This window comes from Sciurus vulgaris, assembly GCF_902686455.1.
Source record: "Sciurus vulgaris genome assembly, chromosome: 13".
NCBI classification, from domain to species: Eukaryota; Metazoa; Chordata; class Mammalia; order Rodentia; family Sciuridae; genus Sciurus; species Sciurus vulgaris.
In genome coordinates, this window is record NC_136474.1 from 26,469,352 (window position 1) to 26,484,591 (window position 15,240).

General features: G+C 38.9%; 1 protein-coding gene across 1 annotated transcript in view; it reads left to right on the forward strand.

The window, feature by feature from the left end:
• Positions 1-5,860: 5,860 nt before the first annotated feature.
• Positions 5,861-15,240, forward strand: part of PTPDC1 (protein tyrosine phosphatase domain containing 1) — a 71,677-nt gene continuing 62,297 nt past the window's right edge. Inside the window, 1 exon segment of the mRNA XM_079109075.1 lies at positions 5,861-5,994. The gene's annotated coding sequence lies outside the window, so the exon portion shown is untranslated.

Consider the following 15,240-nt stretch of genomic DNA (forward strand, 5'->3'; position numbering starts at 1 on the left):
AAAATGGCCATACTACCTAAAGTGTTATACAAATTCAATGCAATTCCAATTAAAATCCCAATGACGTACCTTACAGAAATAGAGCAAGCAATTATGAAATTCATCTGGAAGAATAAGAAACCCAGAATAGCTAAAGCAATCCTTAGCAGGAAGAGTGAAACAGGGGGTATTGCAATACCAGATCTTCAACTCTACTACAAAGCAATAGTAACAAAAACGGCATGGTATTGGTACCAAAATAGAAAGGTAGATCAATGGTACAGAATAGAGGACATGGACACAAACCCAAAGAAATACAATTTTCTCATACTAGACAAAGGTGCCAAAAATATGCAATGGAGAAAAGATAGCCTCTTCAATAAATGGTGCTGGGAGAATTGGAAATCCATATGCAACAGAATGAAACTAAACCCATATCTCTCACCATGCATGAAACTAAACTCAAAATGGATTAAGGACCTCGGAATCAGACCAGAGACCCTGCAGATTATAGAAGAAAAAGTAGGTCCAGATCTTCAACATGTCGGCTTAGGACCAGACTTCCTTAACAGGACTCCCATAGCACAAGAAATAAAAGCAAGAATCAATAACTGGGATAGATTCAAACTAAAAAGCTTTCTCTCAGCAAAGGAAACTATCAGCAATGCGAAGAAAGAGCCTACAGAGTGGGAGAATATCTTTGCCAATCATCCTTCAGATAGAGCACTAATCTCCAGAATCTATAAAGAACTCAAAAAACTCTACTCCAAGAATACAAATAATCCAGTCGACAAATGGGCTAAGGAAATGAATAGACACTTCACAGAAGAAGATCTACAAGCAATCAACAAACATATGGAAAAATGTTCAACATCTCTAGTAATAAGAGAAATGCAAATCAAAACCACCCTAAGATTCCATCTCACCCCAATTAGAATGGCGATTATCAAGAATACGAGCAACAACAGGTGTTGGTGAGGATGTGGGGAGAAAGGTACACTCATACATTGCTGGTGGGGCTGCAAATTAGTGCAGCCAGTCTGGAAAGCAGTGTGGAGATTTCTTAGAAAACTTGGAATGGAACCACCATTTGACCCAGCTATCCCACTCCTTGGCGTATACCCAAAGGACTTAAAATCAGCATACTACAGAGATACAGCCACATTAATGTTCATAGCTGCTCAATTCACAATAGCCAGACTGTGCAACCAACCTAGATGTCCTTCAATTGATGAATGGATAAAGAAACTGTGGTATATATATACAATGGAATATTACTCAGCCATAAAGAATGATAAAATTATGGCATTTGCAGGCAAATGGATGAAATTGGAGAATATCATGCTAAGTGAGATAAGCCAATCTCAAAAAGCCAAAGGAGAAATGATATCGCTAATAAGTGGATGATGACTCATAATGGGGGGAGGGAAGGGTTAGTGTTAGGGTTAGTGTTAGGGTTAGAGTTAGGGTTAGGGAGGGGGGCAAGTATGGAGGAAGGAAGCGCTGTATAGAGGGAAAAGAGGGATGGGAGGGGTGGGGGGAAGGGGAAAAATAACAATGAATCAAACAACATTGCTCTATGTAAATTTATGATTACACAAATGGTATGCCTTTACTCCATGTAGAGAAAAACAACATGTATCCCATTTGTTTACAATAAAAAAAAAAAAAGAAAAACAGTAACAACAATAAAAAAAATTTTTTTAAATAAATAAATAAAATTTCATGGCCACTAAACCAATCAGCACTATAACACAATAATTAAAAAACAATTAAAATGTAAATTTAAGATTAAAAAAACATATACTAGGCATGGTGGTGCATGCCTGTAATCCCAGGTGCTTGGGAGGCTGGGATCCCAAGGAGGATCCCAAGTCTGAGGCTAGCCTCAGCAACTCAGCAAGATCCTGTCTCAAAATTAAAAAATTAAAAGCAATGGGAGGTGGCTTAGTGGTTAAGTGCCCCTGGGTTCAAGTGCTGGTACAAAAAAAAAAAAAAAAAAAAAAAAAAAAAGTACAATTTTTAAAAATTTTATTTTAAATCATAAAAATTTTAGAAGAAAAATAAGCAAGAAGTTTTATACTCTTAGATGAAAAGGGAATTTCTAAGCATGACATCAAGGGCAAAAAGCAGTAAGAAAATGATCAATAGAAGTTACTTCAGAAAAATATTTAAATCTTTTGTATGATCAAAAATCCTCCATAAATTGTCCAAAGAAAGAAAATAACAAAAATATTAACATGTAAACTAGCAAAAATAGTTGTAATTCACAAAGTGCATTTAACACACAAAGTGCTTTTATAACTACAAAATCAGCAAAAGTAAATACAATTCAGAAAACATAATATTTAGTAAACAAGAAAATATTTCCCTTTACTAATCAAAGAAATGCTAGTTAAAATAATGAAATACAATTTTTCACCTATTAGATTGGCAACTATTAAATGTATGGACAATGTCAATGCTAGCAAGTTATGTGTATAAACCAGGACTATCACACATTCTTAGAAGTTTAAAAGGGCTTATTTTCCAATATGTGAGGGGAAAAACATTCAAAAAAGTACATGCCATTTGACCCAGCAATTGAACTTCTGGTATTATCCTAGGGACAAGCATTGAGAAGTCACAAAGCATGAGGGTATTCATTGTTTAACAGTTTAGAATAAGCATGAGCATATTCATTGCTTAACAGTTTCGAATAAAGAAAAATTTGAAACAACCTAACACTTATAGAAAATATTTAAATAGTTACAGTCATATGGTGGAATATTATGATGCTATCAAAAATATTGCTTCTCTCTCCCGTTGGCTTTCAAGAAGCAAGCTGTCATGTTGTGAAGTCTATAGAGACTACCACATAACAAAGAATTGAGGGTGGCGTCTAGGACCTGATAGCAGCCCACTGCTGACAGTCAGACAGGAAATTATGTCAGTCTGTTTCAAGATGAATTCTGCCAATAAACTGAGAGGACCTGGATGTGGATCTTTTCTCAGTCAAGCCTCTGATAAGACTGCAACCCTGGCCAATATCTGAATTACAGCCTTGTGACAGACCTTATGCCACAAGGCAACTTTGGACAAGTGCGGTGTTTTAACTCTTAAAGTTTCTGGAATTTGCTATACAATCGTGTCTAAGGTATGTTAAGTAAAAACTGGATTATGAAACAGTATGCATGATATGGTCTTATTTTAAAATACTGTTTGGAGTTATAATTAGACAGAAGGAAGTACTGGCATGCTACCTACTGTGCAGAAGGGTGATAGTTAACAATAATGTGTGTATATACATTTCAAAAAGGTAGAAGAAGTTTCTACCAAAAAGAAATAAATATTTGAGTAGATAGGTAATCTGATTTAAACATTATACAACATATTACATTATCCCCACATTATCCCATTAATATGTACAACTTTTAAACACATATTACTTTTTTCCTTTTCAATTTTTTAAAGTAAAAAAGTCTAACCATGAAATGAATAACAGCGTAAAAATAAATTCCAGATGGAATAAAAATCTTAAAGTTAAGAAACACTACAGATGTGTTAGCAAACACTTTGGGGAAATGTTCATAGAGCTTTAGTGGGAGAGGACTTCCTAAAGAAAACATGAAAGCCCAAAGAAGGGTTGACAGTCTGTCCACACAATATAAAAATGCACAGGGAACATCACACCCCATTCCGTATGTGTGAGCTGTGTGCAATGACTTCCAAAGAGTCCAATATTGGAAAGGAATAAAAAGAAGTGACTTTACATTGGAGAAATCAGATAAATGCTACTTCTCAAAGGGATCAAGGTTACTATCATTAGCATTAAGTCATGTTGTTACGATGCCTTGAGGACCTCTTGGCTGTGAGAGTTTCTCAGATGTCCTCTGGTTTTGATGAATCTGAGAGTTCTGAAAGAGTATAGAGCAAGTATTTCCAAATTCTGTTGGAATTTGTCTTATGTTAGCCACCAAGATGAAGTGCCATTCTCACTCAGCATCCATCTTTTTGTACTACCTGGTCTCTCTGCTTGGACCCCCTCATGTGGCTTGATCCTCTTAAGCTTGATTTTCAAGATTCATCTGTCATCATCTGTTTAGAAAGTCTTCTCTGACAAGTCTCTTTTCCTCTTATCATCCAGGTGGAATGCCTTTCTCATGTTACGGTACCACCTGTGCACAATTATCATGCATGTTCAAATTATCTGTATACTTGTCTGTCTCCTTATAGGCTATGGACAGGGAAACATCCAGTTCATCTCAGTAACTGCTGATGCTTAATGTAGTACAAGTATACAATGGGCCCTGTTTATGAAGTACATGAAATCAATCCCATTACTTATTAAAAACCCCAAGGACACTGTTCTCCTTTGGACAGTGATGAGAAATACCAAGTTAATTTCTCTTACTCTGCTTATCAAAACTGTCTGTTTTTCCAACATCACATATTGGTGTTTTGATATGACAGTATTTTTGTATTGGTTTATTATATAGGACCTGCTTCTGAGCTACAAGGCAGTGTCTTACTGTTTGTTGATTCTTGTCGGTTTTAGGCAGAGTGGCCTTTGTTGACTTAGTACACACGATTACATCTCTTAGGTCCCTGTACTTGTAACACTGTGCCCATTTGGTAGAGCTAACAGCCTTCTGCATTCTACAGTGTGTCACCATTTTTTTCTTGCAGTGTCAACTCTATCATGGGGCCAGTAATGATAGGAAAATTTATGTAGAGCATCAAACACAGGATCTGCCAGGTATTCACCTTGTAAGCTGTTCTCGGGGATGGATTTATTTCTACTGAGCAGTGTAAGATAATAGGAGGACCACCTGAAAAACATGACAAATAGAATGTACAGAAGCTGCCAAGCTGTCAATGCAAGTTCTTTCTTCCCTTATTGGGGAGTTAATGGAAGCAATATGCTTAGCTAAGGCTTTTATTTCACAGTTGGTGAGGCCATGTTACTAAGTTCCAGTTTGTAAGATACAGGTTTAAGTTGCTGGGTGGGACTTCTAGAAAGGGCTTTTTAAAAATAAGGACATGACAGCTGGAGTTCCAACTTCCATTTCGACCCATGAGGCAAATTTGACCCACGAAGCCAAGCTGTAGGAATGACAGAGCAGAAAGTCTGGGGCCGTGGGGTAACTACTTAACTCAGGACGAGAGGGAAAAACCTGGAGTTTAGGATACTGGAAACCGGGGATCTGTGTTAGAAGCAGGAGAACTCGGCCAGCCACTGTTCACTGGTGCTCCTTGGCAGACTTCTCAGGACCACCTGGAGCCAGCTGGAGGCAGCGATGCCCGGAGGACCTGGCTGCGAGGACCAGGAGCAGCACCCAGAGGACGACGGGAAGCCGCTGCGGGGAGGTGCATGAGACACGCCAGCGCGGCCCCTCGGCGCTCCTTGTTCTTCCTCCTTACTCGCCCGCAGAGTCCCGTCCGGGTAGAGTAGGGGGCCGGCGCCCAAGTCGGGCTTGCAGCCTGCCTCCCCGACACCCGCTCGCTGTCCCCCCACAGTCCCGAGCTATCCCCTGCCGCCCGCGCCGGTTCGAAAGCGCCGGGAGCCGCCCGCCGCGTCACGAGCTGTCTCGCGCCGCCATTGGTCGGCGCGTGTCACGTGTGGCCGGCGGCTTTTGCCATTGGTTGGAGGGCAGGCGCGCGGAGGGCAGGGTCGGGGCCACGGCCTCAGCCGGAGCGCGCGGCCGCGGTGCTGGCCCGTGCGCGCGCCGAGGTGGACGTTGCGGGTCCTCTGGGCTGGACCCCACCGCCCACCCTGCCTGGCGCGGAGCGCGGGGCCCGGGGCGGCCTGCGAGGTCCGGTGCCCGCGGACCCTTGGAAGCGGCGTCTCGCGGTCCGCCTGCGCCTCCGGGCCCTGGACGCCCAGCAAGATCGACCTGCCGGTTCACAGCGCTCGGGATCCCGACAGCGAAGCGCCCCAAGAGGTTCGACCGTCGCCGATCAGCCGCACGCTCCGTTACCGCCCTTAGGAATCGTTTCTTCCAACGTCTGGTTGTTACGCGATGCGCTTTGGAGGCACGTCCTGAGTGTCGTGAGCCCTGGGGCAAAGGTCTGGGGTCGGGGGTCGCACGTGGGGCCCCGAGGGGCCAGGCTGGGCGCGCTGCCCGGCGCCCCCAGCCTCGGGTGGGGCGCGCCCCCCGGTCCTGCGCAGAGTGACCCCATCTTCTGATTTTTTCTTGAAAAGTTGACCCTCTGGCTTTTTATGTCAAATGTCTTGATTTTTAAGTGTCAGCAACGAATTAAAAACAAAACGCTGGGGAACCTAACAAAGGGCAAGCTGCCAGTTCCAAACTGCCAGTTTGTGACCCCCCCCATTTAGTTCGGATTCTGCCTCTAAATTAGTCACGTGACCTTGACCAAGTCACTTTTCCCTGGGACATGCATTCTCAACACGAGTGGTAATTGCTCATGTTCCTGGGGCGCTGAAAAGGTCTTAGATATGAACAATGGTTTGTGGCTTTCCAAAGGGTCACAGAGCATAAACGGGTATGCTGTAGATCTGTGGCACTGAGATCTTTGGCGGGTAGCAGATAAAGAAAAAAATGTCACAAAAGTTTTCTGGGAGCAGAGGGGAAACGAAAAAAGGTCGAGATGCAGTGCGTTAGGGAAACCGTTGAACAGATATTCCTGTGATAATTGTGTATGTTAAAGAATTAACACAGTCTGAATTAAGACTTTGAAAGCTGGAGAACCTGGAGGTCCGACATCACATTTTAAGTTTCCCGCCAGGTCCTCTTAAGCACGTGTATACGTATACACACGCACACACTTATACCCACAATTTTGTTTGAGGTCCACAACCAAGTGTCAATCCACTTTTTTTTTTTTCTTTTCCTTTTTGAGGTACCAAGGATTGAAACCAGGAGCGTGTTACCTCTGAGCTACCTTCCCAACCTGCCTTCTTTCTTTCTTCCTTTTTTTTTTTTTTTTTCATTTAATAACATCAAAACAGGATCTCACCAGTTTGCCCAGAACTTGTCCCCTCCTGCCTCAGCCTTCTGAGTAGCTGGGATTACAGGAATGGGTCTCATGGGTAACTTTGATTCTACTTTCCATGAGAGAAAGTTGAAGAGGACAGGGTTAGGATGACTTACAGAGCTAAAAGAACTGGGATTTAAAAACGTATATGTATGGCTCCCAAATCACTCATCATGTCTCCTACTCTCCAGTTGAACCCAAACCTTTATACCCAAGAATTCACCTAAGACTATTTAAAAGTGTAGATTCGCAAACACCCCCCCACCCCCAGGCAAAAAAAATGTGAATTCAGTATCTGGGACCCACCTGAGATCTGCATTTTAACAACCTCCCTGGGTAATTCCCATTTGGTGATTCTGGGACCATTTTGAGAATAACTAATTGCCCATCCATTCCTAATGCCTTCATGGGTTGTATACAAGAGACTCAAATTTCAATTGCCAAGCAGTGGTTCCATCTCCTTCAGACAGTAACCATACAAACTTTGGAAGATAAATCTTTTGTTGGGGGAAGTCGAGGTTTATGAGACAGCACCTTACATTCTTGAGCAGCTCTCATTTTGAGAGAGTCCTGACAATTTTGCTTGGCATTTTTTATAATATGATCAGTGCTGTTGAGTTTCCTAAAAATCTAGGCTTAAGGCATTTAATTATGTATATACATATGTACTGAAGATTGAACCCAGATACACCTTACCACTGAGCCACATTTCCAGCCCTCTTGTACTTTGAGACAGGGTCTTACTAAATTGCTTAGGGCCTTGATAAGTTACCAAGGCGGTCTGGAACTTGGTGATTCTCCGGCCTCAACCTCTATAGAGTTGCTGGGATTACAGGTGTGGGACACTGTGCCCAGCTAAGACATTTATTTTAAAGTTAATGTTAAACAGACTTTCAGACACCATGAAAAAAATTTTAAAAACACGATTCACCCATAGTACCAATAATCTAACAGAATTGGGGAGTTAACCCAGGGGCGCTTAACCACTGAGCCACATCCCCAGCCCTGTTTTATTTTTTATTTTGTGGCAGGGACTTGCTGAATTGCTCAGGGCCTTGCTGAGTTGCTGAGGCTGGCTTTGAACTCGTGGTCCTCTTTCCTCAACCTTCCGAGCTGCTAGGATTGTAGGTGTGTGTCACCATGCCCAGCTGTACTTTTAATTAGTTAGTGATGGCACTACTGTTAGTCACATAGATTGTTCGTGTTCACCAAATTTAGAAAATTCTTCTGAGAGAGGGACTTGAATTTCAGAATTAGGATTGGAATTCTGAAAATTATCTTGAGGCTAAACCTTAAATCAATTCTTTTAAAAGCCCATTTCATCCTTTTCCAGACAAAAAACTACCTCAAATCTGAAGATGTTCTTTAGTTCAGAAATAGCAGTATAGAGGGTTGTGAAAATGAATACATTGAAATGTTTCTTAATTAAGAATCATCTTTTCTAGTGAATTCCTGTATTGCTTTAACCCTGACCAAAATATGCACTTAATTTGTTTAATTATACAGTTCCTTTTCTAAAATCAAGATAAGTAGAATAATCATAATATTTCTTTTCAAGTAATAACTGGATCATTTAATACATCAAATTGTGTTGTTACTAAAAATATATATTTTGTTTTACTCTTTCCTGTGTAGGCAGTAAAGTTGATTTTGGTTAAAGGAAGATCTGGTATTCTAATTCCATTTTCCACAGTTTCTAGTTTTGACCTTGGGCGAGTGACTTCCTCTCTGATTCCTCACTTTTCTAATCTTTAAAATGGAGGCAGTGCCACCAGGGTCATGATAGTTGTATAATACAGCATGAGTAAAACTTTCTTTGAATGCTGGGCACAACTATTTTCCTATTAATATTAGTTTTATTTCACTCTTTTGAGTCTATTTGTGAGTTCCAATCCTTCTGTAATATTTAAGATAATTTTGATTTCAAAAAAGATGCATTTTTGGAGAATTTATTATATATATTTCAAAATTCCATAAACTTGATGAGCCATTTTAAATTTTTTTTTTTTCTGAGAAAACTAAGGGTACAGTGACTATTATTTTCTTTCTTTCTTTTCATCGTCATCTTTTCTTAGTAGTACTGGGAATTGACCAGGGACTAATCCATGCTCGGCAAGCATTCTGTCCCCAGACTTTTTTATTTCAAGACAGGGTCTTACTGAATTGCCCAGACTGGCTTCAAGCTTGTGATCCTTCAGCCTCTCAGCTGGCATCTAGCTCTTTATCAGTTTTGCTGTCAACCAAAGTTGTTAATTCAGCAAATGTTTATGAATACTTATTATTTGCCAGGCACTATGGCAGGTATAGGTGATGTAACAATGAAGAAGAGAGACAAGGTGCTTGATCGTATAGGAAGAAGATAGGTAAATAAAACAAATCGTAGATTGTGATAAATGCTAGGATGGTGTAACTATAAATAATATCAACAAAGTTAACATGGTTAAGATATGTTTACCTCAGCTAATTTTTCATCGGTGACAAAATAATTAGGAAATTATCTTAAATTCTCAAGTCTCAATGAAGATTGTGCAAGTAAATTGTGTCAGCAAATGGGGGATTGAAGGAAAATAATTGGGAGCATGTAAAAACAAGTGTTTTACAGTTGTTCCTAGAGACATAATGTATAATTTTTCCATAAAAATGTCAATGTTTTGAGAATTCTTATTTTCCTTGGAAACCATTTCCTTTACTAGCCACTAGTGCAGGCACCTTGTTTATTACAAAATTGTAGATGAAAAGAATCTTTTGCACTGGTTTCTCAGAGATTTTAATATTTTATTTAACTATACTCACCACACTGCACACTGCACAACAAGGGGTTTGAGCTTCTGTGCCTTCTGACCATCATCTCCTCACTCCCATCTCCCTGCCTCCCTGGCCTCTGGAACTCTACTCCCTGCTCCTGCGAACCTGAGTGTTTTAGACCCACATGTAAGTGAGATCCTGAGGTATTTATGTGCTTGGTATGTTTCTTTAGCACAGTGTTCTCCAGTCCATTCACGCTGTCAGGAATGGCAGAATTTCCTTTTTTAAGGTTGAATAGTATCCCATTGTACCTAGTACCGCAGTTTCTTTTCTTTTTTCTTTTTAAATTTGTTCTAATTAGGTATACATGACAGTAGGCTGCTCTTTGACACATTGTACACAAATGCACAGCTTCTCCTTCCTCTGGCTGTATGTGGTGCAGTCACACCAGTCGTGTAATCATATGTGTATAGAGGGTAATAACATGGTGGCAGTTTTTTGATGGGCACTTAGGATGATTCCAAAATTTAACTATTGTGAACGATGTTGCCACCAACATGGGATTGCAAACCCCTTTGACAAACTCAATTTCTGGTCTTTTGGATAAATATGCAGAAGTGAGATTGCTGAAAAATATAATAGCTCTTTTTTCAGTTTTTTTGAGGAACCGCCATACTTTTTTCCATAATGACTCTACCAATTTACATACGTACTAACAGTGTTTAAGAGTTTCCTTTCCTCCACATTGTTGCCAACACTTGTCTTTCGACTTTCTGATAATAGCCATTCTAACAGTCATGTGGTGATATCTCTTTGTGGTTTTGATTTCCATCTCCCTCATGATTAAGGATGTTGAACACCTTTTCATGAACCTGTTGGCCATTTGTATGTCTTCTTTGGAAAAATGTCTATTCAGGTCCTTTGCCAATTTTATAATTGAGTTATTTGAGTTTTGTTTGTTTTTGTTTTGTTTTTTGCTAATGAGATGTGTAAGTTCCTGATATTTTAAATATTAGCCCTTAACAGAATTATGTTTTATAAATGTTTCTCCCATTCCATAGGTTGCCTTTTCATTTTGTTGGTGGTTTTCTTTTCTGTGCAGAAGCTTTTTAGTTTGATGTAGTCCTACTTGCTTGTTTTTGCTTTTGTTGCCTGTTCTTTTGACCTATATCCAAAAATTCATTGCCAAGCCCATTGTGAAGCTTTCTCGCTAGGAATTTAAGTTTCAGCTCCTACATTTAAGTCTTTAATCTATTTTGAGTTAATTTTTGTAAGTGGTGTAAGATAGAGGCCCACTTTCAATTTTTTTCCCCTGTGTGGATACCCAGTTTTCCCAACTCCTTAATTGAAGAGACTGTTCTTTCCCCAAGGCATATTCCTGGTGTCCTTGCTAAATGTTGTTGACATAAATTTGTGAATTTGTTAACATTTGACCTCCTAGGTGTAAACTTTGTGATTTTAATCAATAACTTTGAGTGGCAGGTTCTACCAGGACACCATCACCTAGCCTGATTCTGGTTGTTACAAAAGAACATTTCCTGTCTTTGATCTTTCTGTGTGGAGGTGAATGAATTTCAGTCTCTGGATCCCCCTGTCCTGTCTGGATGCTTTATTGTTTACCTAGCACAGGGAGCTGGCCATTATAGGTGGAGACTGGTTAGGAGGTCCGCAAATAATTACTTAAGGGAAACAAAGTCATTTTCAAAAAAATCTCAAGTCATTTCTATTGATTATAATTCAAGCAATAACATTTTTTTTCCCTACAGATAGCTATTTTCCCTAGCAACTTGTGACCTTCTGTTGTTCAAAAGGAAGATTGCCTTGCCCTATATATGAACTCAGGCAATTTTCTTTCATCAAAAAGAAAGTTTGGGTGTTTTTGGAGTGGGGGGGATTGAACCCCTAGGGGCTTTTTACCACTGAGCTATATCCCTAGCCCTTTTTATTTTTTATTTTGAAGCAGGATCTCACTAAACTGCTTAGGGCCTCACTAAATTGCTGAAGCTGCCTTGAACTTGGAATCCTCCTGTCTCAGCCTCCTGAGTCTCTATGATTACAGGTGTGCCACCACACCCAGATTATCAAAAAAATTTAAGCACTTACTGTGTCCCATATATTGTAATGGTTTAACTACATCTGCCACAGAATTCCACAGTAGATTCCTGTATGTTGAAGAAAGACCTTATAATCTTAGCTGCAAGGATATATTTTCTCATTTAGATGTACACCTTTGCATTATAGTCTTATAAAGACTAATTTAACTCTTAAGTGGAAAAGTTTCTAGAGAATTTACATTTCCTACATTTTCTTGAATTTACATTTAGAATTTACATTTCTACATTGTCTTCTATTTTAGGGATTAAATTAGCTGTTTGTTTAATTCATGTTCTGTTTTTATTTTACTCTGTTTTTATTTTACTCTGTTCCCAGTACTGTTTCCCAAGACATTTGCAGTTAATATAATCTTTTAAAAATAATGTTTCTTTTAAAGATATTGAGTTTCTAATTTAAATAATATCAATAATCAGAAAAGAAAATAAAAGTGACCTATACTCTACCCTGATAATATTTTGGTACATATTCTTCCAGTCTTTTTTCTGTATTTTATATATATATATATATATATATATATATATATATATATATATAAATGAGATCATACTTTATATGCTATTTTGTAGCATGTTTTTTCTTATAATATATAGTAGGTAAGTATGGTTTTTGCTCACTATTTTTTAAAGAAAAGTTTTATTGTTAGAATTGGGACCAGGGGAGTCCTGTTAATAAATTATCATGCAGGATAAATGCAGAAATCCAAACTGCTGACCCAGGAACAAAATCCACTTCTCGGTCCTCCTCCTCTAATTTCTGCCCCATTCTCAGCCCCACCCCCAGCCTGAACACAGGAGGGTTCTGTGGGGGAGTCTCTGAAGCAAGATTTATCTAATCAGGTACACAGTTGCACCATAATTCTTTTTTCATACTTTCCCAGCCACCCCATCGGAATGTTTATTTTATTTATTTTTAAAAGTTTTTTATAACTTTATTTATTCATTTTTTTAATGTGGTGCTGAGGATTGAACCCCATGCCTCACATGCCAGGCAGGTGCTCTACCTCTGAGCCACAAGCCCAGTCCAAATGTTTATTTTATACTATATTGCTGCTAGAGGCAAAATATCAACATGAAATTAAGATGATTTGAGTAATAGTGGGAAATAATATCATATACTAGAATACTTGAGAATTGTAGGAAAGTTAGAGAAGCCTGAATGTTTACAGTTGAGCAGTATTCAAGTTTTTAATTGTTATCTTCCAAAGAAAATGCCCCTTTAAAATTTGATTTTGCCTCTTGTATATAACCTCAAATTTTCTAGCAATTTTGTTTTCATCTATTGCTAGTAGACAAATATATTTGATTATTAAATGATCCCTGTTTTTAATGTTTTGGTCTTCATTCTAAATTACTTAATAATCTATGAGAAATTATTTACAAACTACTCAGGCCACAGATTCAGTTTATACCAGATATTGAAAACAGTGGTAGGAATGTATTTTTAAGTATAACATGAAAAGAAATTCCTTTAAGTGTACCTAATAATAACCAGTGCAGTTAGTCATTTGAAAATTGTTTTTATTTCTATAAGAGTAAATCATTGATTGTGAAAATTTAGCAAATACTCGTAAGCCAAAAAGAGAATTCCACTTGGAATCACAGCACTGTTAATTTTACTAATCTGATTTACCTTTATCTTTCTTAATCTATGGTGAATTCTATTCAGAGTGATTATTTAAAATGACTGCTCTCCTGTGCATGTTGTTTCTTGTTAAAAACAAAATTTCAACAAATTTAAAGATCAGTTTGACTTTTATTAGAGATTTTTGAATCTTAGCATCACATCTAAAAGATTTTGAAAGGTGCTCCTATGAGCTGAGAAGCTATGGGCTTTTGTAGGAAGGGATAGCTAAGGAAAACAGAAACAAGGAACAAAACGTGGATTGGTCTTTCCAGAGTTTCTTTCCTTACAAGGTTAAAATGGGATTTTCCTTATCTTGCCAACTCAAGTAAACCGAGCCCCTTTGACAGGGTTCTGTGATTCTAATGTTCAGTTGATGACCTGTCATTTAACTCCATTCTAGTTTGGTTTGGCCTGCTGGGCCTAATGCAGGAGCTTATTTCAAAACAATGACTTAATAATTTTTATCTAACCCCTTTTTTATTTGAACTGAATATGTATATATTAGTCAATCTCTCTCTCCCTGCCATGCTCTCTCTCTTTCCTTGCTGGGATTAATTCCAGGGCCTCACACATGGTAGGCAAGTGCTCTACTGAGCCGTGCCTGCAGCCCTTAAGTATTGATTTCTGTCTCTAACCTGTTCCTTGAATGAATGGTCTTATTCCTAATTTAAGGTCAGCATCTTTCATCTGTCCTATGTTTAAACCACAGCATATTTTTAATTCCAGATTGATTTTCTGTGGTTATGTATAGGCATGTGGGCCATCATGTCTCTTTAGAGAAAAAGATGGTTAAACTAATATTTTATCTGAGTAATAATAAAATAATAACAAAGTAAGAAAATTATGTAATGGAAAATGTAGAAATATATAAGGAAAAAAAAGTTAGCCTTACTCCCATATTAGCATTTTGATCAATCTCTTTCAAGTCCTTTTTCTATGCTTATCTCTTTTATGTACTATATACACAGTTTTGTATTTGGTTTTCTTTAAATTGTAGGTTTATCAATTCATTTTTAATATTTTAATGTGTTGCCAAAATAATGTACTGTGGCAAATGACAGCATATAACTTTCCCAATGTCCCCCTGCCTCCCCGCATCTGAAGTCTCCTAGATGCTGACCTTTGTGGCTTGGATAATTTGTCATCATTGCTGTAGTATCCTGAACACTTTCTGGTTCCTGGTGGTTTCTGGTCTCTGTCTCTGTCTCTGTCTCTGTCTCTGTCTCTGTCTCTCTCTCTCTCTCTCTCTCTCTCTCTCTCTCTCTCTTTTTGTGATTCTGGGGATTGAACCCAGGAGTGATCTACTACTTGAGCTGTACCCCCAAGCCTTTTTAAATTTTGAGACAGGGTCTCCCTAAGTAGCTGAGGCTAGCCTAGGATCTGTGATCCTATTATCTAAGCATCCTGAATTACTGAGATACAGGCATGTGCCACTGTGCCTTGCTTTTCTCTGGTACTTTCTGTCTGGCCTACCTGAACAAGTTGTCCTTCACCATGTCCTATTGAACCCTGTTATTTGATTGCTTTCTCCTTCTTTTTACCCCTTATCTGAGTTAGTATTCTCAGCCCCCACGGGACTGATCCCCACATATTCCAGTCTTATGTGCCTATTTTTCAAAGGTCCTAGCATGCCTCCACTTAGCCTGCCTTATTTTGTCAGGAAAAGCTGTACAGAATCAACTGACTATAGTTGAGTGTTTTCTTTCATTTGGGCAAAGCTTTTTGAAAACAGATGATAAGCAAGGACCACAGGGGAGGTTTTTTCTCTCTGATTAGTTGTGTGTGTTTCCTGGTGCACAT